The 24,182-nt window shown below is 41.8% G+C and overlaps 1 protein-coding gene across 2 annotated transcripts in view; it reads left to right on the top strand.

Annotated features, from left to right (window-relative positions):
• The window catches only part of FAT3 (FAT atypical cadherin 3), a 403,937-nt gene that overhangs the window by 49,285 nt on the left and 330,470 nt on the right, over positions 1-24,182 (top strand). The window contains exon 1 of one of the 2 annotated variants that reach the window (XM_030449576.1): positions 17,910-18,269. The exons of the other annotated variant lie outside the window; for it this stretch is intronic. The gene's annotated coding sequence lies outside the window, so the exon portion shown is untranslated. Of the gene's footprint in view, positions 1-17,909; positions 18,270-24,182 lie in introns of those variants that run through there. 2 annotated transcript variants of the gene reach the window in all.

Here is a 24,182-nt window from a genome sequence, read left to right as displayed (position 1 = left end):
CCCCAGATAAGGAAAGGTGTGCCTGTAAGGTCACATAGTTAAATTTTGTATCCTGTATCAACTTCAGGTGGCAAATGGGATCATTTGATGTTATCAGGAATAGTGTAACTCTTCTGACAGTAATTTTATTTTTCAGCTCTGTGGAGGTTTGGTAAATGTTTGTTTCGAGTGGATTCTTCCATCCTTTTTCAGTAGCTGAGATCTCTGCAGGTTTACTTTGTATGGCTGATCCAAATGGCTGTTGTTGGCCTGAAATCAAATCTAAATCCTGAAGAAGGTTAAATGAGAATATTTAGAAGTTGTGTTGGTACAGAAGGGGTTCACTTTGGGAAATCCATATCTATATCTAGCTCACTGTTCTCTTTAAAAGCTTATGGGTCTGATTCAGTTTAATGTTTATTTTGCAGCATTGCTTTGGGTAGAGCTGCTGCTGTTTTTTCACTGATGTGTGAGATCAGAGCAGTGCCTTGCGGTGTTTAACTCTTTGCACTCGCAGCCAGCTTCTGAAAACTCTGTCAACCCATTTTCAGCAAAACAGTATTTGCTGCACCCATTTTTTCCTTGCCTCTTTGGCAGGGCAGCAATGAAGACCTGAACCTTAGCATAGATGTGTGAATGATCAGGAGGAGTCCAGGCTTCTCAGTGTAGACTTTTTATGAAACAAACTTGTATGATTCACGCATTTATGGAAATTTTATCCAGTTCTTAACCCACTGAAAGATTTTTCTTCAACAGAGAAATAAACCCTATACATCTTGTCACCTTGGAGCTAATGCATGCAAACCTGGAAGTCTCATTGAGTTTTTTCCCTCTCCTAGTAGCCTGTCTGCCAGAAGCATGCAGTGTAAACCGGCACAGAGAGTATTGAAAGACTTGTATGTGAGAATATTAGTATACTGAATATATTTTAACTTGACTCTTCCTACCTCCCCTTACCATTTTTAATTAATTTTAACATGTGTATTTAAAGAAAATAGTGTGTTGCCTGAAAGGTTCCTTTGTCTGACATTATAGAAATACCTGAATTCAGATGATTATGAATTTAATTTGCCGGCCTTCAAATACTTGCCTTCTCTAACAGTGTGCTGTAGTGACTTGCACCACTGTGTTTGCTGTGCTCCCTCTTATCTTCCAGATTTGTGTGTGTCTAGATATTGCTTGTTCAGCTGTTGCAGTTCAGCTTAGCTCAGAACTTTTCATATTCTGGTTGCCTGTCCGTGCTCCGACCCTGTGCTCATAGCAGAGGCTGAGCTCCTGCAGTTTTTCCTTTGCCTCTTAGAGGAAAGAGAGAGATGTAAGAGTTGTGTCCAAGAAGAGTTGTGAATCTACCTGTACTGAACAGGTGGCATTGATGGTTAATATCACTTAGTGCCAGCTCCCATCTTCATTAGCTGTGATGGCTAAGTAATAGCTGTGGAATTGCACAGTCAGTGCTGGACTGAGCATCATTTAGTGGTGTGAAAGGCATTTTCAGACTCAGCTGGAAGCTGAAGAGGCTTCTGTAGCTAGCTCTTATACACTTGTAAAGGGCTGAGTTGTTTATTTGCTTTATTTTGGCATCGCTTTTTAATATCTTTATATGAGTTTAAAGCTTGGGAAATGGAGGAAATATAAAGGGAAATATGGGAAGTGTGACAGTCAGTGGGATAACATATGGAAATAAAGATTGGCAGGAAAAGGGGTCATAGCCATCAACACTTACATAGCAATGTGCAGAGACAAATCCAGAATCCGTGTTGCAAACCTGTTCCTTTGAATAGAAGATGGAGAATTTCTTGGCACAGTACTTCATGTGTTGGAAATATAAGGTATGTAAAAAGAAATGGTGTTTTTCTTTGGTTGTACTCTTCTATTGCTAGCAAATATGGAATATGATCACTTAAGACTTCTGTGTATTTAAAATGACACTTTATTATCAGTTTTAGTATGTTTTAGTACATCTTATGAACTAAGTTTCCAAAACTGACTTCTTTGTTTGTATAGCTGAAATTAGCTTAAATTTTATATTCAGCCTCAACACAGTTGGTATATTTAAATTATGCTTAATATTCAGAGACACAGAGCAGCTGAGGTTGGGAGGCATCTCTGGAGGTCATCTAATCAGAGCAGAGTCAGAGACAGCAGGATGCTGAGGGCTGTGTCCAGCTGAGTTTTGAATATCTGCAAGAATGGAGACTCTACAACCCCCCTGGGCAATCTGTGCCAGGGCTTGATCACCCTCACGGAGGACCAAGTTTTCTTTTTTTTATGTTTAAAAAGAATTTTCTGTATTTCAATTTTTGCCTGTTGCCACTTGTCTATAACAATATTCCTCATAAGAATAGTTTGTATTAAACCTCTTGTCAGATTTCATGGGCACAATTGTACTTGTAATTTCCTGAAAAATTAAGACTTTTTTATAATAAAGAAAGTGGCTTAATTAGAGTAGGAATAATTTTGTTTGCAGAAATTAAAATGTGAAATTTGTGACCATCTGAAGAACCTGAAAGTGTACAAGTCCATGGGACCCAACAGAGAGGTACACCCATGGGTACTGAGGGAACTGGCAGATGTGGTTGTTAAACCATTGTCTATTATATTCCAAAAGTCATGGCAGTCTTGTGAAGTCCCCACTCACTGGAAAAGGGGAAACATAACCCCCATTTTCTTAAAAGGGAAAGAAGGAAGATCCAGGGAACTATATGCCAGTCAGTCTCATCTCTCTGCCTGGTAAGATCATGGAGCAGATCCTCCTGGAGGCACAGCTGAAGCAGAAGAATAACGAAGAGGTGATTTGGTATAATCAGCACGGCTTCACCAAGGGCAGATTGGGCCTGACAGACCTTGTGGCCTTCTATGAAAAGGTCACTACATCAATAGACAAAGGAAGAGCAACCAACATCATTTACTTGGACCTGAGCAAAGCCTTTGACACAGTCCCACACGACATCCTGGTCTCCAGGACGGTAAAATATGGGTTGACCACTTGGTGGATGAAGAACTGGCTTGAGTGGCTGTCAATGTGTCCATGTCCAAATGGAGGCCAGTGACAAGGGGAGTCCCTCAAGGATTATTATTGGGACCACTCCTATTTAACATCTTTGTTGGTGACATGGACAGTGGCATTGAGTGCACCCTCAGCAAGTTTGCTGATAACACCAAGCTGTGTGGTGTGGCTGACATGCTGGAGGGAAGGGATGACATCCAGAGGGACCTTGACAGGATGGAGAGGTGGGCCCATGCCAACCACATGAAGTTCAACACAACCAAGAGCAAGGTCCTGCATCTGGGTCAAGGCTATCCCAAGCACTGATACAGGCTGGGCAGTGACTGGCTTGAGAGCAGCCCCGAGGAAAAGACTTAGGGGTGCTGGTGGATGAGAAGTTCAACATGAGCTGTCAGTGTACACTTGCAGCCCAGAAACCAATCATGTCCTGGGCTGCATCAAGAGAAGTGTGGCCAGCAGGTCAAGGGAGGTGATTCTCCCCCTCTGCTCTGCTCTCATGAGACCCCACCTGGAGTACTGTGTCCAGTTCTGGAGCCCCTTTTACAGGAGGGACATGGATGTGCTGGAGTGTGTCCAGAGAAGGGCCATGAGGATGATCAGAGGGCTGGAGCACCTCTCCTGTGAATATACTGAGAGAGTTGGGGTTATTCAGTCTGGAGAAGAGAAGGCTCCAAGGAGACCTTATTGTAGCTTTCCAGTATCTGAAGGGGCTACAAGCAAGGTGGGGAGGGACTTTTTAGGATGTCAGGTAGTGATAGGACTAGAGGAAATGGGTTCAAACTAGAGGAACGCAGATTTATCTTGAAAGTTAGGAAGAAGTTTCTTCACCATGAATGTGGTGAGACGCTAGAACAGGTTGCCCAGATAAGTGGTGGAAGCCCCATCCCTGGAAGTTTTTAAGGCCAGGAATGATGGGGCTCTGAGCAACCTGATCTAGTGGGAGGTGTCCCTGCCTATGTCAGGGGGGTTGGAACTAGATGATCTTAAAAGTCCCTTCCAACCCTGAAAATTCTATGATTCTAAGTTATGTGTTTAAAAACTAGAGCATATAATTGAATAAGAATACTTTTGGGTTTTTTCCCTGTTTTTATATGTGAGAAGGATGTTGATTACCTCTTACCCCCCACCAGGAAAGGACTATATTTCTGACCAAAGACTATGTTATCAGATCTTTGTTTTAAGTAGTCTCTTCAGTGAATGTATTATGTCATAAACAAAATCTCCTCTCCACAAAAAAGAATTGCAGTAGCAGCAGTACTGAAGACCTGAAGCCTCTTTCCTCACTTTCATCATCCTTAATTAACTTAAAATCACACTGGACAATCTTCAAGTAAAGTGCAAAAGTGGCATCTAATAGATGAAAATTATTAAGAAACTTTCAGCTGTCCTCTGGGACTATGCCTCAGTGCTTCTGTGTGCTTAAGGCTGCCAAAAATATCACCAGTAATTCTCAAACTCTTGGCAGATGAAGGCAGCATGACTGGTTTTACAACAATCAAGATCAGATGGTGGCACATCTATCATACACTCTTCTATATTAAGAAATATGTACACTGGGAAATAAGCTGTGATCATATGTTCTTTCTCTTTCCATCGATTTGTCACTAGTAAGTTAGTGTTAGCATTCACGTCTGTAAAAGATGGAAGACAATAAAAGTTCAAATCACTCAGTTGTTCTAATGTGCTTTTTATTTCAAATATTCCTAATGCAGTTTCATTGCGTCTTGAGAAATAATAATAATAATAATAAAAAAAAGAAGTTCCGTTTTCTCTTTCTCCTGTCTAGTAATGAGTAACTGTCAGATGTACTTTGATAATTCTCTGGCTTGAAACATGGGTGGCCACAGAGAAAAATACACCTTGTTTTGCTAAGTCTTTGTATTTTCTGTGAGATATGAGCTAATACACTGTTGGCAAGAGATGCTGCCTGTGTTCAGCTAGGATGTATCATTTTGTCTGTGAATGAGTCTTGGAAAACAAAAGAATTTAATTTTCTATCACAACCAAGTGATCTATATGAGAAATCGTGGCTGATACCATGGACCATTGCTGCTGCATTTGCAGCAACAACCTCAGCTCTTTTTGTATTTGCCTGTTTCTTTTGAGAAATTCCTACAGCTTTTTTTGTTGTTTTCCTGAGGGCTTTGTTCTTAGAAACTACTCCAGAGCTTTTTTTATAGTTATCTTTATCTTCAGGCTGTTTCCCAGTCCACCAGGAGCAATTGCAAGGTTGCTTCTGCATAAACTGTAAGTAAGCCTTAAAAATCCCTGTAAAATCAAATCTCCATTCATGCTGGAAATGCAAAACCTCTTCTCAGGGTGTGTGCACTCAGTCTTGCTGATATTTGCTACGATCAGGGTCATGTGAGCCATCTATTTAAAGATGTGATTTGTGATTTGACTATCTGAAATGGACAGTAGTATCTACATACAACCTTAATTCAGTATGACCCTTATTTTCCTATTGTGTCTTGAGCTAGACTCCACCTCCATTTAGTCATCCTATAGTCCAAGATAAACAAATTGGTTCAGATCTGAAAAAAAATTGTCTATAAGGGGTCATCCTCATCTCAGTTCCTTTAGGTAGTTTGTTCTAGTGCTTCAGTTCAGAGCTTCCATATCAGTTATGTTTACAGGTGTACACAGAAGTGAATTAATGCCAGATTAAAGAATGCCTTTTGCTTTTGGATAGTGCTGTGTAATATAAACTATAATTACTTTCTGCTGAGATAAAAGAACCCAGGTCTGAATTCAGGAAATAGGGATGCTGCAAGAACGCAGCTGATGGTTTGTAATAATTATTCAGCAGTCTGTTGATGGGAATGCCTTCCCTGACGTTCCCAGTGTCTTGCCTCTGTCAGACTGAGAGGGAATCTCCATCCATTTTTTTTCTTGTGCTTTTTTCCTTCTGATCCAGAGGAAACCCACAGGAGGGTAGGTCCCTGGCTCTCAGCCGAACCTCAGAGCTGTGCCGTTTTCCTCTCCGTTCCCCCACGCGGTTTGCAAGCCTTCAGTTCTGCCATCTCCTTAGCAACTCAGAGCACACCAGCAGCACAGAGCCACACAGCCCCCGGGGGCTGCAGCTCTCTATTTATAGGCAGTTGAGCCTGGATGAAAATTTCCAGAGAGATCTGGCAAGGCCTCTACAGGAACAAAAAGACTTCTGGGTCCAGCTAGAGGATCTAGCTTGGTGCAGTACCTCAAAGCTCTGCCCTTTGCAGGATGCTCAACCTTTGCAGTGAAACAAATTCACTCCGATACATAACAAGGATTTGGTATTTACGTAGCTGCTAGCTTGTCTTTTAAAAATCATCTTCTTTGTAACCCAAGTTAGGAAGTGAAATGCAGGTGCAAAAACAACAGCCCAAGGCAACACCATGTTGTAAAAGGAAAAGTCTCAATGATGATGCCATGTCTGTGGGGTTTTTTTGATTCAGGGGTATGTATGGCTTAGTGAAATCTTAGAAAACAGGAGAGGAAACTATTTTTTCTGAGCTTTGTGGTTAGTTTTTTTAATTATGTTTCTTCAGGCTGAATTCTACATTGAGAACAAGATTTAATCACTGGTTATATTGCTTAGTGTTGCTCTGCAAAGGTTTATTGATTCAGCATTTCCCTTAGTTATGTGGCTGAGAAGTGAAGAAAAGGGAGTGGTGCTAAGAGCAACTCTGAGTATTAAAGAAGTAAATGGTAATCCATGAAAATGGGGTAGATGATGACCCTGGGCAGGACACCTGTTTTCATGAACTCTTAATGTATACTCAGCTAAAACCCATGAAGGAATTTAGGACTTTTTTTGATATATTACCTTTTAGGTGAATCTGAGGAGCTTTTTGGAGATCCTAAAATAACTCTATCTAATTGTCTGACAACTTTGTATTTTTTTACCTGGGTAAAATCATAACTAAAGCATTCCATAGGGAGATGAGTTTTTTCTTCTCTTTAATCCTTGTATCTGGGCTTTGTGTTGGAGAATTTGTGTCCTGATCCTTCGAGCTTCCCTCCCAGATTTCCCTCATATCCTGCATTCCCTGACAATGACTGCTGATGGGAAAAGCCTTGGAAAAAATGTCACTTTGCTTTAAAAATACCCTGTGGTGTCTCAGAGTCATCATTGCAATTGTTCTCCTGGAGGCCATAGTGAGAAAAATAATGTCTGTCTTAGACTGGAGGAGCAAGAGAAGTCCAAAACAACATTAAGCCTACTCCAGTTGATAGGAATGTGGGAATTACATGCTTTTGTGTGTGCTCCTGGGGGGAGAAGGAGCCTCTACGTGCAAGGAGAACATGTGGAGGTGAAGACATGCACTGTATAGGCAAGCTGATTGACAGCCCAGCTGGTGCAGATCAGTAATTGGAAATTCATTGCACATAAATCTTCTAGTACTTATCCTGAGACATGGGAAGGAGAGTATCTGAAATGCATTTAACTCTTTCAGGGCCATCTGGGAAGATGTTCAGCTTTTGAAGTAGCCAGGCTGTTCAAGTATTTCACTTTAAAGACTTAATTGTTTTGTTGTAGTGAGAAAAATACTGGTGGAAGAAAAAGCTACCATGTGCTCCAAGTGATAGCATTTAGGTGAACACTCTTAAATATTTAATGCTTATTTCTTTTTCAGAGCAGCTTCAGATTGTCTTGGAAAATTCATCTTCGTATTTGATGGTGAACACATTTTTTGCCTTTACAAAACGCATCTTGCACATGTTGCCTGCCAATTTCAAGTCTGATTTACCTGATTTGTGTCTCCACATTGGTGGGCTCATTGTATGTTTGTCCATGTGCCAGCAGACTCTGCAACTGTATTTTAAGAGGTCTGCTCATGTCTAAATATTTATATCCTTTTCCATGAGGCTGAGACTGATTGTATGTGCTAGCAGCTTCATCCCTGTGCCCCCCTTCCTTCCCCAGTCCAAGTGTGGTTTTGGTACATTTTCATTCTCATTTGATTTCAACACTTGGGTGGTTTCCACTGTGCAGTTTTGAATCTATAATTGGTTTCTGGTGACCACATTCTTTCTCATTTCTTTTAGTCTGTCTGTGTTCTGTTACACACATATTTGTCTCTCCATTAACGTCAATATGAATTACTGATGAAAGGCCAAGTGTGGATAAATTAGTAACCACGCAAAACGGAAGGTGGCATTTAACTTTCTGAATTATTTGTGTGGGCACAGGACAGCTAATTAATACCTGAGGATCTGAACAAACGAGCAGTGCCAGGATACAGGGCTCTGCTGTTGATGTGGTTCACAGTGTGGTGGCTGGTGAAGGTGGGGGGCTGGGTAGGGGTAGTACAACTGTACTGGTGTTAACTCCCACTCTTCTTGCAAGTGCTAAAGTGCTGGTTGTGGTTTTGGAGCCCAAAATCATGCTTGCCTCTAGGGGAGCAGTTGTCTGTGTACAAGAAATAAAATCATAGAATGGTTAAGGTTGGAATAGAAGACTGAATAGTCTGCATCTCAGTCTATAATGTACTTCTCTCAACCCTCGAAATGGCGTAAAAAAGTCAAGAGTGGTCACAGAATCACTGGGTTGGAAAGGACCTCTGAGATCATTAAGTCCAACCCTTGATGTTTCTTGCTGTAAAATTACAGTGCTTGAATGAAACCCTTCCTTGAAGATGGGCCATATTCTCTGCTTCACTGCTTGTGGTAACACTTCATTCATTTGTGTCAGGAGAAAACCTTTTGTCTTCAGCTGAACAACTTCTGCTTTGCTTGCGGTGCCCTGCAGAAGCATTACAAGAGGTTTCCTTAAAGGGAAGCACTTGGCTATTTTCTAAGCTCACTTTCAAAGTACTCTGAATTAATTATAAATGAATAAAGCAGTCTGGCTCTTGATTACACAATTGCCTTTCCTGGATTCCCTGTAATGAAATGTAAGCTGGCCCAATCATAGTAAAATGGGAGGAGCTTTTTCTCCCTATCTTAGCTCCCTTTGAGCTATTCTCAAATCTACTGTCCTGATTTCTTTCAGGCTGCACTTCTGTCAGGCTTAAATTTCCTCCCTTCTCTCCCTGCTACCCTGTTTTCATTAGGCTTTTCTTTTGGCTGCACTTATGCCCATATCCTGTTATAATTTCTATTGAAAGTAGTTAACATGCATTGATAATGGTGCCTTTTGCACTGAACTAACCCAATGCATTTTATTTATTTAAAGGATTCTAAGTGCCTACATTGTCTAAGTGTTTGACAAACACATAAACATACACAGAAGTCAAGCACTTAGCTGCCCTGAGAGGATGGGTTCCCCTCTGTCTCTGCTAGGAACATCCATAAACAAAATTACCCATGTAACATGTAGTTAAGTAACAAGCTGAAATCTGTTCTTTCCTATATGGTGAACCCTGATCTCATCTGCATCAGATGAGGTTCAAAACATGAACCTCAGAGGATGTGTTGTGTGTTATCCTATTACTCTGTCTTCTTCTACCCTTGTTTTGTTTAGTGCTGGATATTTTGGGCAGCATTTCTTCTCACTGTTGTCACATTTTCACCAGGTTTTACTGTTTTTGGGTGGGATGGGATATAGCTCAGTGAAAAAGTGACATTGACGTCCTTTGCTCTGACATTTTTATTCTGGGTAAAAGAGCAGGAGCAGTGTTGAGGTGCTGTGAAGTTCTGGTTTGGATTGTAATAGTGTGTAAGCTAAAGGCCACATCCTGAGTTTTGAAGCAGGGGCTATGAAGCCCTACCTATTGTAGTCGCACCATGGTATGTGTGGTGGATGTGGTGCTACTCCTTGCTCTGTCCATTAGGGCTGTTCTGTAGCACGTGTCCCAGCCCTGCTCTTGGCTGAGGAAGAATGGGTTCAAAATGACTTAGGGCAAAGGCACCCATCTTTCCCAAGATGCAACAAGGACAACAAATTTACCCACTCATTTCCCTCTTTCCTTATATTGGTTTAGGAAGTTGAAAATGTGCTAGAGAAATGGATGAAGCTGTAGCTTTTCATCTTTTCTTATAATACTAAGGGATTGTATCATGGTAATGGATTCTCTTGCACTTTAGTTTTACACCTCTTCTGGATAGAGTATAGAGGTGCTCTAGCTTGTTGGCTGAGAGTTGGCTTGAGAAATAGAATGTATCCCCTGAGTTACCATCCCTCCTGCCTGTGGGATTTGAAGCCCATGTTGATGAATGCTGTCCCAGCTTTATTTATTTAGCTGTCTATTACCATGCCAGACTTGGAGTCATCGCCATTGAAATTAATTTGGAATAAGACACCTGATTCTTTATTATTTCCCCTGTTACAGGGCAATTCCTCACTCCTACCAATCCACCAAGATTAACCATCTCAGTTGCCTTTTTCTATCAAGTTGCTGCATTTTTTTGTCTGTTCTTTTCCAGCTTCCTTTGCCAGGACCTCTACTCTAGAAGTTTCTTTTGTGGAGCCTCCACAGCTGGTGCTTGGCTTTGATAAAGACATCAGCCCTGCCAGGTTTAACCTCCAGCAACCATGGCAACCACCCTCTCAGCCTTTGCAGAAGCAGTCTTAAGCACAAGTCTCTGTACAGACCCAAGCAGTTCGCTTCAGGAGTCCTCCCAAAAATGGATGGGAATTGTCACTTGATAGCGTTTAGCAAATAGGGCAGAACTCAAAGAACATCTGTCCTGAGGATGACAGAAACTGTCAAAACTGTAAAGCAATTACACTAATCCGCTCTCTTCTGATAGCAGGCCCATCAGTCTGCCTGTGGGAGAAACCTGTTAGAAATATATGGTCTTTCAGGGTGGTTTCTCTATTTATTTTCTCTTCCTTCTTCTCTAACTGAGCCCTGTACAGGCAAATCACAGAATATGAAGGTTTTATATAGATGAGCGAAATAAATAGAGGGGGGAAAAAAAAGCTTTGGTGAGAAAAGCAATACCAAGCTGATGGAAACCAGGGCTTCAGAGGAGAGAGTTATCATTTTGCCTATTTAAGTCTGGGACTAATATATTTGAGCTACAGCTTGACCTTCATTGATGCCCCTGAAATGGAAAGGTGAGCTCGGTAGCATGGAAAGTCATCTAGTCCTGATGTGCCTGAAGATTCCCTGTATTTCATGACAAGGATACCCTCACAGGAGTTGCCATCATATGACAGGGAATGTTTTCAACTTCTCTGATTCAGTGTATCTTTGAAAATGTGAGCTGATGAGGATTTTGACCGCTTGACCACAGTGACAGGGTTGTGATGGTGCACTGTGCCAGCACACTTTCTACTTGGTTGAACTGGCTTGTAGAAGATGCTTGGAAAATTTAGTGCTATAATAAAACTGGAGAAGGAGCAAAGTATGCAAGCTTGCAGTGAGCGGGAGACAGAAATCCTAGGCATTTGACATCTCTTGCCAAATCCATCCATCTCTTTTCCCATATTCTCTGTCCATTTGGGAAGAACGATGGTTAGCAGTTATTTTCTGTCTTCAAAAGTAATAGATGTGAGCAGCTGTGACGTGGCAAGGTTTTACATTTAAGCTGCTATTAGCATGTGCTGGAGGAATATATTCATGGAAAGTGACACTTAAAATATATTTCATGTTGTATGCCAGTATCCTATAGAAAGGCCTGACCAAAATTAGCTGCGGAGCCAAATCATCATCTATGTTGAGTTTTTCTTTGTGAAATCAAAGAGCACTACATAGCAATTTACTTAGGTACTTGTAATGCTTTTATTGATACTTACTTTCCCTCCTCACTGTCTGGGACCATATTGTTTTTCCATCAGTTGCTGGTGTGCCCAGACCAATATGGGGGCTCTTTTGGCTACGTGTTATGATCCAAGTTTCTTTCTGCCTTTGAGCCAGCTTAATCCCAAAGCTGCCGACAGGGGAAGGTTTTGTGGTTACTCAGCCTGCATTAGGAAGAGTGACTGGAGGTGTTTTAGAAGAGCTGTCCTATGCTAGTGCTCAGTGTGAGCAGGATCAAGGGTAGAGGTGGGATATACATCATGTAACCCCAAAACTGGGTTACATGATGGATGGATGGGTTACGTGTAGGATGGGCTGCATCATGCTGGCAGCAGTGTTGTCTCAGGCTGACCATGCACTTAAAGGGGCCAGGCAGATTCTCCAGAGCCATTCTGCACTACCTGTGGCTGTCTTGTGAGCCAAAACCAAGCATCTAAAGTCAAGTGGCATGAATATCTTCCAGCTTCTTTTTTCTTAATTCTTTCAGTTCATTCACGAAGGAACTCATTCCGTCCCAGTAAATTTATTTCTAATGCTACAGTCACAAGCATGTAAAAGCATCCCAGCTAGGTTTAACCAGTCTTGCCTGGGTGGTTGTGGCTGCCATGAAGCCAGGGTAACAGATGCTTTATCATGGTATGGTCAGTGGTCAGAGTCTCCTGGAACCTGAATAGATTTATGTGGTCTGTGCTGGTATTTGTAGCTTCACTGGTGTGAAGAGCAAGTTCAATCTAGTTTAAAATTAGTTTAGGTTTGCTTATCTTGCTGCACTCAAATTTTGAGTACAGCATCAATACTCTGCTAGTAAAGAACAAGAGCATCTCTGATGGGACTGGTGAGAAATAGCTATTGTTTTTTAAATTTGTGCTCTATGTTATTTTGCAGTGCCTTTCTCAGGAGAATCTGTTCTGTATCCACTGACTAAGGAGTTAGGAGGTGTGAAAATTAAATTCAGCAAGTTGTTTGGTCAGTTGAAATAAAATGCCTCAGTAGCTATTGGTGAAAATAAGGTATCCTAAAAAGATCTCAAGAAAGCTTCAGGAACAAAGTCCAGGTGCTGGTGGCTGGAGACACCTCGTATGCCCCATCTACGTGCCGGTGTGTGAAAAATTCTACAGGAGTCTTGTTTTAGGCTACAAAACTCACTCCTTCAGATCTCTCCTTTGGAGAGTTTGTTGGGAGCAGAAGGTCTTAAAAGAAATTCCTCAACTCCCAGTTTCTCTGGCTGAGGATTGCCTTGGGAGTGCAGTTGCTTTGATGCAGGGTGCAGTGAGCCTCTGTGCCAAGGTGTGGGTATGGACAGGCATGGAAGTGGACACGATGGGTACTGTGGTTCTCTCTTCAGATTTGCTGTGATGGATGCTGCCATGGAGGTAATCACCCTGCCCAAAGACTTATTGCTGCATGTTACTGAAACACAAATTTTCAATAGGAAATTGGCCTTTTATCTTTGGTGCTCGTTACATATTGGTGCAGAGCCTTAGTCAGCTGAACCTCACCCTGGTTTATTGTGCAGCTGTAAATTGTAATTGGCTGACTAACCTTCTCTGATGTTAAGTACCTTAAAAGGTTGTTTTTTCTTTAGTTTATTTTAGGTTTTGTTTCTCGCTTTATGTGTTCTTTCTGTTTATGATGCTACTAAAATATAATTAGAAGTTAAAAAGTACAAAGCAAAACCTCCAACCCTACTGGTGTAGATTAACATGAATCATCCTCTCTTGAAAGTGTGTGTAATCCAGAACTATGCAACCTGATATACATCCCCTTCATTTGATAAATATTTTAAATATCCACAGACGTTTTTTTACATTCTTGAGCAAAGACCACATCACCATGTGTTCACCCTTCTTTCTGTTTTCAGTAATTATGTTTTGAAGCCAGAGTTTAGTTAAGTGTTTTTCTTTTGTAATTCCTAGTATTTATGGTACTATATGAAAACAAATATAAAGGAAGAGAGAAATCCCTTGCAATTTATTTGCCTTAAATAATCAAAGAGTATATTAAAAAGAAAATGTAAGCATTTAAAATAGTTCCAAAGGCTTTGAGAGCAGTTGAATTGGAAGGTTTAGATAATGAGAAGAGTTGATGATACCTACAGTAAAGTAGATTAGCTGTTACACATTGAGTTATACCATATTTCTTTACATAGCTAATCTTCAGTGTTTTCAGTTTCAGTCAGAGGTTCCTGAGAAGCACCCAGAAAAATTACAGTTCTCCAAAGAGTGTTGTAAATGCTGCCATTTCCCAATATATTTTTTGCAGGAGAATAGAGAAAAAAATCTTTATAGCTTTTCCTCTGGGTCATACAGCACTGCCCCATTAGCAGTCATTAGTTCTTGCCCTGTAGGAACTGACTTTTATCACAGTAACTCTTTCTCTTTGATTCATCTTTCCATCTTTGACTGTTGTTAGGTACTCTCTACAGCTTCCACAGCGTTGGCTTTCATGTGTATAAAGCAAATTCTGAAAACAATGCAATGTACTCACCAGAGCTGAGTACAGGGGCAGAATCACTTCCTTGGACCTGCTGGCCACACTGTTCCTGATACAGGCCAAGATGCCATTGGCCTTCTTGGCTACCTGGGCACACTGCTGGCTCATGTTCAGCTTCCTGTCAATCCAGACTCCCAGGTCCCTTTCTGCCTGGCTGCTCTCCAACCACTCTGTGCCCAGCCTGTAGCGCTGCATGGGGCTGTTGTGGCCAAAGTGCAGGACCCGGCACTTGGCCGTGTTGAACCTCATCCCATTGGAATCAGCCCAACTCTCCAGTCTGTCCAGGTCCCTCTGCAGAGCCCTCCTGCCTTCCAGGTGATCGACACTCCCCCCCAGCTTAGTGTCATCTGCGAATTTGCTGATGGACATGTATGAGGTGTCTTTCTGTGCAGTTCCCCACTGGCTTGAAATGTCCTATCAAATTAGGATTGTAATTCTAATTCTAATTGTGGGATGATATTTTAATTATTTTGTAGTAAGATAATATGAATTATGAATTTTTGTTTGGACTAAAACTTGTGCGTGTATACACATGCAGATTTCTTAACCGGTGCATAATCACCTTAAATAATATGAACTGTGCTTTGATTCATACTTAAGAGTAGACTAGAATGATGCTAATTTTTTTAAAGCAACAGATGACTTTCAAAATATGTCAAATTGAGTTGCTTGTTTTTGAAACAAGAACAGTCTTCACAGTTAAGGGACTTGAAAAGCCTGGAATCAGTTCCCTGCTATTCTCTAGCACTTCTTGCATCTCCTTGGGGAAGCAGTTTAGGCTTTCAGTGTTCAAATCATCATCTCTAAAAGGGGGATAATAAAGACTTTCCTAGTGCCTAGGAGTGTTGAGCTGACAGATCAGCTGATGGATCATTTATGGGTTCCAAGAGCACTTATGATCCCCTCTGCAGCTGTAAACCTCATCCTTTCCCAAAATGCAGATACCCACTGGACCTTTCCGGTTTCTTGTGCAAATAATTTGATTGCCAGGGTGAGTTTCCCTTGCCTTTTGTCAGATGGTACTTGAAGTCATTGACGGTTCATGGCTGTAGTTGTGGGGAAGAGGGACATTGCCAAGTGCTCTTTGAGGATGTTTCCCTTTTTTTGGGGGGGAAGACTTTCCTGGAGCCTCTCAGCTCTCCTGGCTGGAGCTCGGCTTTGTGTCTCACTTTCATGGAAGATGGGTACATTTTCTGTGGTAGATGAAATGTTCTTGTACTCACTTGGAATCCCAAAACACTTGCCAAGTGCTTTGATCCCCTGGCAGAGGTAAGTGTCCTGTACAAGGCTGAGGCCACTTCCAGGGACACTTCAAGCAATTCCCCCAGATTTAGAGTAGGGGACTGAAAGGGGAATGCAATTTTGCAGACTCTGAACCATCGAATTTGTATTATCAGGGATATCTTTGTCTTATTTCCAATCCAGTATGGTTACCATGCTGTGGTGCTGAGTCAATAAAGACTGTGAAGCATGAACATCTGCATTGGTTTTGTTTATTTCCTATGAATGTTTTTGTATTTTCCTCATTCAAATTCCAGTGCAGCTTTGCCCTTCTTAGTGCTGTGTCTCACCTCTTCCCTGACCTTTCTTGCACCAGAAAACACGTCCACTGGAGTATATTTGTGAAGTTAATAGATGCAGTGGGCAGCATCTTCCTGCAGTATGCAGGAGCCTGGAACTACTGTAGCTCAGGAAACACAGATTTCATGTGCATAAACAATTTGCCAGTGTTCTTTGGTGTTATGTCATGTGAAAAATCTTTTGGTTTATGGTATTGGTTGGGATGGTTGAGTGTTTCTCAGGATTTTTGCATACTCACATTTAACTGAGTGATCTTTCTAGGCATCATAGTTTGTGACAAACAGTGTGGCATTTGGAGCTTCTACTGCTAGTCACTAACTCGTAATGTTTTGTCCTGCTGTTGTTTTTTTCCCTCCCCCAGGTAGGGGGAAAATCATAACCTTAACATTACTTAATTGGAGGCTTTTTGAGTTAATTAATTTAAATCTTCACTGCCTTTTATAGCATGGTTTTATGAGTATTTTTAATTACTCTTATTTGTATGGAAGTGAAATCTTGCATTAATTTAGCTCTTCAGTGAGGTATCTTGCACTATTTATTTGGTTTGGTTTGAAGATTATGGCCACCCCAGAAATGAAAAAAAAAAAAGCTACTGGTGATGAAATCCTGTATTTGTAGGCAGGTTCACTGGTGGATATTGTTAGCCTGGAGTAGTCTGGCCCCAGCAAATAAATATGGTTTTCTTTCCTTTCCACATGTTTCACAAGCACAAGTAGAAATATGGAAAGGGGAAGGGGAGCTCTTAACCTGAGAATTTCAGACCAGTTGGATTTAAGCAAACCGCTCACTTGTTCTTAGATTAATGGCTTGCAGGCAGACTCTATCAGTTGTGAACTGTATTGTATTAATTTGCAACGGCAAGAGTTAATGCTGGTAATTGCTTTTCCTCTATAGAGAGAGCCTGTAGTAGATTGTTTTTACATGGGAATCTGTGATTGATAGATCAGGGAAAACAGGACCAAGGAAGGTTACTGCCTCCCAACCACTTCACCCTTCAAATTAAAATAATTTGCAGTTTGTAGGGTGCCTTGTCACACGTGCTGAGGGATTGAAGCAAAAAATACACTAGGCTGCATTCCCTTAAAGCAGTGAACCTCTTACTGCATTTCTTTCACCAAACCAAACAAGTCATGTTATTGGGAGTCCACTGAAAACAAGTGTGCTGGTGAAACAGCCCCCAGACTCTTTCAGCAAACTTCCTGTACGGTCAGGCTGCGGACCTGATGAAAGAGCCTGTTTGTGAACCGTTGGATTCCTTCCATTGATTTGTAAATCCACTTTATTAAAGTACTGCTGAAGCTAGTGAAATGAGCAACCGATGTTCGGCTTCCATCAAGTTTCTAAGGAATCTCTGATGCAGCCTCTGTCACTGGCGCTGGCACATGCTTTTTAATTTTTTTTCCCTCTGCTTTGGATCGTTTTGAGACTGGGGGAGTAGGGGAAAAAAAAACAGGAAAAAAAATCACAGCCTCCATCAGCCACACATTACATGGCTGCTTTATTTTTCAGTGCTGCTAAAACTCAGCTTATTTAATATCGATCATACCAAGGAGCCAGCAAAGTACAGTGTTAATTGGGTCCACTGGAATTCTTGTCTCCTGAGAGGGAGAGCTTCCTAGGCAGGGAGGGCGGAGAGAGGGAAGGAGGGAGGGAGGGAAGAAGGGAGGGAGGGAGGCAGGCGGGGAGGAGGGGACCCACTGTGCACCGCATAAAATGTAAGTGCACCAGACATCAAGGCTGCTGCTTGCATCGCTGGGAAGCAGTCACGGCGTTTCCCACCCGCTCCACCCCCCCCTTTTGGAAACTAGGCAACTCTTTTTTTTCTTTTTTTCTTAGTGTAGTATTTCTCCGTGAATTAAAAGCTTCTTTCTTTCTCTATTATTATTTTTTCTTTCCTTTTTCTTCCACCTCCTTCCCCCCTTTGTGGAGGTTGTGGGGTTTTTTTCCTTCTTTTTTTTTTTTTTTTCTTTAATTGTTTTCTTCTTTCTGCAAAGCTGCAAAACCCCTGCTTTGAAAACTGCTGCCCCATAGTGCAGTTGCTTAGCTGTCCTGTCAGCATTGTTCTAATGCTCATTCCATATGTATGTCACATAGGAGCAGTACCCTCCTCCTCTCCCTTCCCCCCATCCATGCATTTGATTTTTTTTCCTTAAAGACTTATTTTTTAAAAAAAAAAATTCCCAAGGAACTTGCAAACAGGGAAATTCAAACTGAATTATTCTGTGCTGTGGTTACTTCTACAGCCACGACCAGGTTTCTCTTAGAAAAAGTGTTTGCTCCTTCTTTTCCCCACTCCCTCTTTTTCTTTCCTATAAGCACAAAGGCTTTAAAAACTAAGATCTGTAGTTCTTTTTGCTTTTTTGCGTTACCGTGACAGCATGTATCTCTCTTGCTGAAAAATGAAGCAGGCAGGCTGGAGTTTTTTTATGTTCAGTGCTTTTGGGACCACTGAAGAGAAGTCCGCAGAGAAATATGTGCAGCAACTGTGCCAACTGAGTTTCTCATGCCTGTTATCTGTCACTTATTCTGTCTAAAAGGTAAGAATACTTTAATATTTTTTGCTGAAGTCTTTGTGCATTGTTTGTGCAGTGTCATTTCACATGTGCAACTAACTGGCTCAGGAGGGAGGTGGATTATGAAGATTTTTGTGTTAAGGCATTATAGGTCACCCAAACAAACCTCTTTGCATCCAGAAGAGAAAAAAATCATATTTCTTGGATTTTTTTCCCTTTTTGTCTCAAATGGTTCTTCCAGCTTTACTTGCTACTGGTTGAGACATAAAGCTGGGTCATTATTGCTGTTGCTTGTCTTTCCTGGTCTTCCTTCTCTACCTAGGAAGCACTCGCACCCAGTCTGTGTGTGCATGTGTGGGGTAAAGCATATCCCCTTTCCATGGGAAATACTTGGCAACATGCACGTTCTCCTCTTTTACTGTAACTAAATGTCTTCAAGCACTCTTTGCAAGGTAAGTGCTTTAGTTCAGCACATTGCAGCTTATGGCTGTTTAAAATTATTACTTGGATTACGGTGCATACTGTGGAAAGTTATTAGTTTCCACAGAGACCAGTTTAACTGGGGTATGTGTGCAGTGGTTCTGTTTTGTGCTTTACATGCGCTGCTTATGGGAGAGTATGAAATGTTATTTTTTCTTCCTTAATTCTTGGGAAGGGTGAAGTTTACACTGTCTGTTAGGCATAAGAAATGAAGTTATAGCTGAAATTTATTAAAGCTGCAGAGAAGCTTAGCCTTACAGGGCTTTTCAACTTAGCCCTTGGAGTCAGAATGTAGTTTATTAAAATTTTTTTTTTTTTCACTGCATTGTGATATGAAGGAATGTTAGCAGGAAGGTGTCTTCACCAAGCAGAAATAGCAGCAAATGATGCATGAACTGGATCATTATATAGTTTATCTTTTAGAAACCTGTTTAATCCACAGCCTTGTTGTGCACTGCTTTGTGTGTGTGTGCTGGGTGCATCTTTCAACAGCCTCTTAGTTCAAGAGGGCTTTGTTTTATAAAATGTGTTTCAGCTTTGCAGGCAGGCAGAAGTGCAGTCTGTAACTGTCCCCTTAGCTGAGGCTGATTTTAGCTGGTTTGCTTTAGTTCCTTTCACAAGTATTTGTAGACTTACTTCTTAGCTGTTAGCTCCCTGCATAGAAAATGCATCTTAAGTATGTTCATTTCTCATGCTTTGAAATGATCATTGGCTGAGACAGTTGAGCAACCTCATTTAATATTACTACCTTACCTTGAATGTTGCATTGCTTATTTGAGTAACTAGGAATGCCACCAAATATGTACATAGTTTAAAAACAGTCTAAAAATGCAAAGTGTGAAGGAAGAGAGAAAAGTCCTGTCTGCAGGCATTAATTTCTTCACTGTAGCTGGCTATAATGTAATTTCAAAATCAGGTATTTCCTAACACATGCTGTGTGACTTTGTTTTCCTGTGGTTGTTATTTTATGCCAGCAGTGAGAAAACAGTCATTTAGGTAACAGGTTTTCATTGACATCCTTTTTAAAATATGGAAAGAAAGAATCAGTAATAAGTTATACTGGCATCTGCTAATTATGCTGAATACAGATTGTGAGCTCTGCAAGTCGTCCCTTGCCTTAATGCTGTTAGCATATTTTAGCACTGGCAACCAACGGAAAGAAGCTTGAATGTTCCTGCTTGTTTTTCTAGAAAGGGAAAAAAAAGAAAAAAAAAGGAAAAGGAAGAAAAAAAAGACTTGTGAAGAAATGTGAAGTTTATGGGGGTTTTATGTTCGTATACTGGTTTTGAAAAAGAGAGCATCACACACAGTTTGGTAGTGCTTAGTAAAATTGATCAGAGTGTTGTGAGTGATTTGTCTGGCGATCTCGAATGAATTTTGACCCTTGGTGACAAAACTGTTGTTATCTGATACAAAACATAGTCTTTGGGCGGGAAAAGTTTGCATGTTTTGTAGTCACCGGAAACCTGATTCTTTTGGGTCTCTGAGAAATAAAAGTAAAAAAAAATTGTGTACTGAACTTATCTGTAGTTCTTCACACTGAATGCAATTTGGTCACCTGAAAACTGGGAGGCTTGGGCTGCACGGGAAGCAGAAGAGCTGTTCTGCCCAGATGTGCTCACTTTTGCCTTGTGCGTTTTCCCTGTTCAAAAACATCCCTGCCTGGCCTTGGCCATGAGTCCAGGCTGGGGACATGTAGGAGCTCAGCTTGTGGTGGCTTTATTTTGGGATACGCTCCAGCCCTCGGCGCCCTTGGCAGCGGCAGCAGAAGCCATGCGAGCGGTGGTGGTGGCTCAGCCACTAGAGGGGAGACAAGAGCTGCGTTATGTTAATGTCTGTTCCCACCGAGTATCAGAAAGCTATGGTGCCTGTCTAGGTGTTTGCAGCGTGCAGTGGGAATACCGGATCTCACCTGGATCCTCTGGATACTGAGAGCATGTATATAGCATGGGGTGATACCTTTACCCCAAGAACCCCCGCACTTCTGAGGGACAGGTCTCCTTTTACAAGTTTAGGTATAGCAAAACCATGTCTGTGCTTTGTGTTGGAGGGTCTGTGGGTTTCTGTGTGTGGACCTGCCTGAGGGACACTGTGCACAACCTCCTTCTTGCCTCGCTAGTACAGAAGTGGGAGCAGCCTTGGTGCAGCTGTCCAAATTCACTCTTCTGTCTCTGTGGTGGAACTTTTTGTTGTCAACTTGACAAAAGCAGGATGCTGTAAGTTTTTTGTTTGTTTCTCACATCTGCACAGGACTGTGATATACTCCTAGATTGCTTTAACTATAGTTCAATAGTGACAGGTGGCTGTTAGGCATTGGATCAAGACCTCAAAAGTTTCTTTCCTCCCTTGACTGCTTGGATCTTCTTCTGTATAATCAGATGCAAAATTTTTACCAGTGACAGTGACTTGGCCCACAGATTTACCATAAGTTAATTCCTCCTTCTCTAGAGGACAGATATCTTTGTACTTAGAGTATTTCCCTGGGTGATGGGGCTGGGCACACTGGGAAGTATCCTGCGCAGAAAGGCACAGAGCTGAGCAGAGGTGGGAGAGCTCCCAACCATTGAGTCCCCCAGCTCAAGGTGAGGTTTCCTGGAGATGGGCAGCACAGAAACAATGTGCTTTGGATACTGATGTGGTGTGTTACAGCAGTGCTGTAATTTGTCTTCATGTGAGCCTAATTTTGCTATAAGTGATGTCAGAGTCTTTTTAATGAGACATAATGATTTTAGCTTCAAATTTGGGTTTTCTTACCCTCTTACGTGCATGTGTGAAATTCAAAGAATATTTAATGAGCAAATACTTCAGATGCTTCCAAATTAATTAAAAACAGTTCCACATCTGGAATAAATCCAGTACCTTTCATGGATGGTTTCAACATCATGGTTTTTCCCTCCTGTGAGAAACCCTGCGAATATCCCCATGTGGGTGCTTGTGAAAGCTGGAGAGGCAGAATACAGGCTTACTTTACAAAAGTGTGAGATCTGAAGCCCACAGAGATCAATGGGATCTTGGCCTTTATTCCAGCATACTTTGGATAAGAACTAATAATATATATAATTCTATAATATTACATGCCTTTGCACGGTCAGATATTTTCAGGGTATCCATTCTTGAAGGTAACTGTGTAAGTCTTAATTCAAATGTTTCTTTTCTCATGCTTCAGCTGCTGTTAAAATTCATGCAGATTTTCAAGACTGGTGCTTGAATTAGGCACAACAGAGAAAAAGAAAAGCTTTTCTTACAGTGCATTTTTTCTCTTCTCCTTTCTCTGTCCCCAAAAGTAAATAATACGATCAGATTTTTCTCTGTGGGAATGTTGTGATTTAAACTGACACAACTAAGTGACCTAAAGATAGGGTTGGGCTGTTTGAACTACATTAGCATCAGAATAAGAAATAGCAGGGGAAGTTGGCTGAGGTGACCATGCAGAACTGGGGTGGGTTGTTCTTTGGAAAGAATCTGAGCGGGGAATTCTTTTCTGAGCCATAAATAAATAAATCTGTGTCCTGAGCGATTAATGAATACAGAAATCTGGGCAACTTTAAAGTGTTTGGGATATTTAAAAAAAACATATGGCGCTTTTGTTAATGTTGATTTCCATTTTTCCCCTTATTATTTCCAGTTGAAGGTGAGTGCTTTTTTGACTTTCTTTATTTTTGCTGAAATAGGCTGATGGGAATGTTTTTGCCAGCACTCTTCTGTAAAACCACTGTTAACTCCCACTCCAGATTCAGTATGTGTTGCATCAAAATGCTGCCTCTGAAACTTTTGATCCTCCAGATACAGATTAGGATTGCAGACAGTTTAATGCTTCGAGTACCTTGTCTTTGGAGTTGTCCTCTGGCTGCTCATGTTCATTGCTCCAGGGATGCCAAGAAAAGTGTCTTGCATCCTACTGTGCATGCATATACAGCTTTTCTGGGGGATCTCGATGTGTTTTATAGACCAAAACTAATTAAACCTCACGACATTCATGGCAGACAGATAAGCATGAACCACAATAAGCAGGCTAAAACAGAGAGAAGTGAAGAGCTCAACCTTCCCATGGTAATGAACTGTGACATTCCTGTTGATTTGAGTTATAGGTGTCTCTGGAAATGAGGCCACTGGTGATGTGGTTTAGGGAGTTACCCTTCTGGAGATGGACTTTGTGGAGTCAGTTAATATTTGCAGTTTTGCATCCAGTACTTGCCTTTTAAGAGATCAAATTAGTTCAGATCCCATCAATGTTTCCTTTCTGGCAAGTTCTTGGTGAATCTGCATGAGATGCAGAAAGGTTACTGAAATGTCCCCCTATGCTTCCAGATTTCAGTTTTCTGAATTAACCATCTTTGTTTTGAATTGCAACTTTTAAGTATCACTTTGCATTAATCAGAAAAGTGCGCAACTACGGTGCACCAGCTCCCACAGTGCTAACGGAATTTGACTATTTCTGGGCTTTGACTTCATTGGTGTAGTCTTTCCAGTAATTCCATCTCTGATGTGGCTTTTGAGAGAGGACTGATATTCTCAAGATTACTGCTGCGGTCACTGTTGGCCGTAGGCAGAAGGAAAACAAACAGTGCTGGTGAGTAAAATGGAGTGGAAATGAGAAAGTTCACTACTTAACTGTTTAGAGTCCTCAACTGCTTCAAGGACAGGAGCACAAGAGCACAGACAATGCCTTTGGAAAGCCATGTTGTCATGGGTTTAGGTCCAGTCAGTAACAACCAGACCTCTGCTCGCTCACCCCCTGACAGGACAGGGAGGAGGAAATCCACCTAAAGGCTCCTTAATTGAGATAAGAGATTTTCACTCCCCAATTACAGTAACAGGGAAGACAGATGAACACAACTTGGGAAGAAAACAATCTATCAGGAGGAAGTATGATCAACTCTTAATACCTTTCCCCCACCCCTCCCTTCTTGGCCCCAGTTGCTTCCCTCCTGTATCCCCTCAGTGGCACTGAGGGAAGAGGAGTTTGAGTTTAGGGTCAGTTCACCACATGGTGTTTCTGCTGCTCCTTCCTTGTCAGGGGGAGGATTCCTCACAGCTTTCCCCTGTTCCAGTGCAGGGTCCCTCTCACAGGAGAGTCCTTCACAAAGCCCCCTGACATGAGTCCCTCCCAGCAGGTGCAGTCCCTCAGGAACTGCTCCAGCCTGGGCTGCCCACAGAGCCATGGTCTCCTTTGGGAACAGTCACCTCGCCTGGCCTGGGTCCTTCATGGCTGCAGATCCGTGTCTGCCCACTGATTATTCAGGGGCTACAAATCCACATCTGCCCCACTGTGCTCCTTCAGGGACTGCTCCACCCTGCTCCTCCATGGGATAAAGGGGGACAGCTGCCATCTCACCATGGTCTGCGGGGAAATCTCTGCTTGGGCACCTTCTCCCCCTCCTTCCTCACTGACCTTGGTGTCTGTGCTCTAGCACTGCTTTCACCTCCTCCTCTCCTCTGCTCTGCAGCTATTTTTTT

Source organism: Calypte anna, chromosome 1 (assembly GCF_003957555.1).
Source record: "Calypte anna isolate BGI_N300 chromosome 1, bCalAnn1_v1.p, whole genome shotgun sequence".
In the NCBI taxonomy this organism is placed as follows: domain Eukaryota; kingdom Metazoa; phylum Chordata; class Aves; order Apodiformes; family Trochilidae; genus Calypte; species Calypte anna.
The sequence above is the reverse complement of the archived record's forward strand: the minus strand, read 5'-3'. Positions and strand labels throughout refer to the sequence as shown.